General features: G+C 37.7%; 1 long non-coding RNA gene across 1 annotated transcript; it reads left to right on the top strand.

The window, feature by feature from the left end:
- The first annotated feature begins 866 nt into the window (after positions 1–866).
- LOC308661811 lies at positions 867–2,068 on the top strand. Its single transcript, XR_014025025.1, has 2 exons — positions 867–1,399; positions 1,680–2,068. It is a non-coding gene; the product is annotated as an uncharacterized lncRNA (long non-coding RNA).
- Positions 2,069–2,359: the final 291 nt, after the last annotated feature.

The raw sequence follows: 2,359 nt of genomic DNA, 5'->3' as shown, positions 1-2,359 counted from the left end.
TGTGGAAAAAGGTTCATTAGAAAGTCCCATCTCATTAGACACCAGAGGATTCACACAGGGGAGAAACCTTTCAAATATCCAGTCTGTGCATGTAATTTCATTTATATATCATCCCTTATTGCTCACAAAGAAATCTGAGGGAAAACTAGAAGAGTTTTAGAGAAGGCTTGAGTTTCATTTTGATGTCCCATTGAAAGTGTAGGTGAGAAATTGAAATATTTCTCAGGATTGTAGGTGGAGAGGAAAGGAAAATGATTAATTACCTCTCTGATTATCAGTGGAACGTTCTGGATATTTCCTTTTGCAGAAGTACTGGAATTCATGAAATAGGCTTTTGCGTGGTGTTTTTGAATATTGATTATGTAATTCCAACATCTGAAATTTCAATCTTCTGTCTTGTTTTCCTCCAGATTTTGAGCCCCAGAATTCCTTAGCCACCGTACAAGAGGTCCTCAAGATACAAATGTCATGGCCTTGCAATTACATTTGCACGTTGCAGCGGATGTCAAGTGGTACTGCTTTCCGTAACTCCCCGCATTCTGCTGCTCTCCCTTGAGGCAGCCATTAATTGAATGTGTGAGTCGCTAAGCGGAACACTGGCTACCTCAGGTTTAGGGAAAACTCTTGGTCTAGCACAGGGCTTGCCTGCTGTAGATATCCCTAGGCCTCCCCCACAGTAGATAATGTTTTATTTTTAAAAATGTGTTTTGTTAAAATTGTCAGTAGCTTTTGACAAGGGAAAAAATGGGTATTTTCAATGTTGCCATGAAAATTATGGCAAGGCAAGTCGCTCAAAGTTGTTTCAAACGGCGTCATGAGCAGCTATTATAGTTTAATAAATAAATGAATTTAATAATAAAAAGTAATGTAAAGCTCATTTCCCAATTCTTGTTCAGTGATGAGGACTCCACACATAACAGTGGGTTTCTAACACAGTACAATTGGTAACTTGTAATCTATCTCTTGTGCATTCTACCTCTCTATGACCAATCTATTTTCCTCAGCTTTCCTTCCCTCTTCATTATAAATTTAAAATTACAGTTTCAGTCATACATCAGTCCAGCCTCTCTGTGCCTCTGATGATGTGAGCTGAAATTAGGCTTAATTTATTTGTTGTGTTTCTATCTGCCCGAGTCTTAAGTTCGATGGAAGTATGACATTTTATTAGGCTTGCGGACTGCTGCACACCCACGGCTATTTTTCATCCTTCCTGAAGACCCTAGTGGGTCCAAGCTGAAAAGGATGCCTTGGTGACTCTGGAATGAGGGTGGGCGGTCATCTTGGGGAAAACCTAACCCAACAGGAGAAAGGCTGTATTTCACCTATCGGCCCAAGCTACTTGCAACTGAAGTCCAAAAGAACTAACCAGCACAACAGTAAACAGCATGCTTGAAATTGGGTAAGGAATCTGATTTTCCCTTTTCCATTCCACACTTAATTTCCTGGAAAAGATCCCCAGGAAGCAAAATACCGGTACCTCCAAAAGTGAAGGAGTGGGACTTCCGCCCCATCTTTATACTATCGGAAGCAGCTAATTAAAATTTCCATAGAGGATGAAAATATGATAGTGAAATAAATGTGTAAACTTGAAAGCTAAAATTTAATTTTGGACAAGTTTAAAATTGTTGAGTGGTTAAGACTCATTTTAAAAACCATTGTTTTTATTGAAAACTGAATAGATGCTGACACCTTGTGATGGTTGAAGATTATGACAGTTATGATCTCCATAGAGAACTTGCCAAAACCTGGCAAAAGCTAATCTGTGTTTGTGATCTTCAAAGCTTTAATAACAAAGAACAGCTGTGACAAAAAAAAATCTGTGACAAAAATCTGGGCTGCAGACAAAGAGAATTATAAACTTTAGAAAAAAAATTTTTTTGAACTCTTTGGATTACACATATCTGTTTAACCGGGATTCTAAAGCTATTTGCAGATAAGAAGAAAAAAAGAAAGTGTCAGCATTTCTATAAACATGGGAGACATTTTCTGTTCTTTCTCTTCTCTCCTAGGGCTCCTTAATTATTTTCAAAAATGTATTGTTCAAATAAAGAGAGGGACATTATTTGAAGCAGTGAAATGACATTTTAGCTATGCAGATAGATTATTCTGATTGTGCTGGGATTGGAAGATACTAAAAATTCCACAATTGCTTATTTCGCCAACACAATTGGAAAAGACAGTTTACAATTTTTTTTTAGTAGATCACATGCAATGTGAAGGACACTCTGTGACCAGGAGCATATAATACTATGAATGTGACAAAAACTTTGGTCAGAATAGCTCCCTTGAGATTCACAGAAAGACCTACACAGGACAGATGCCCTATAAGTGTTCCCAATGTGGTAAATGCTTTAGCAAA

The sequence above is a fragment of the Vipera berus genome (genome assembly GCF_964194415.1).
Source record: "Vipera berus genome assembly, chromosome: 2".
NCBI lineage: Eukaryota > Metazoa > Chordata > Lepidosauria > Squamata > Viperidae > Vipera > Vipera berus.
The sequence above is the reverse complement of the archived record's forward strand: the minus strand, read 5'-3'. Positions and strand labels throughout refer to the sequence as shown.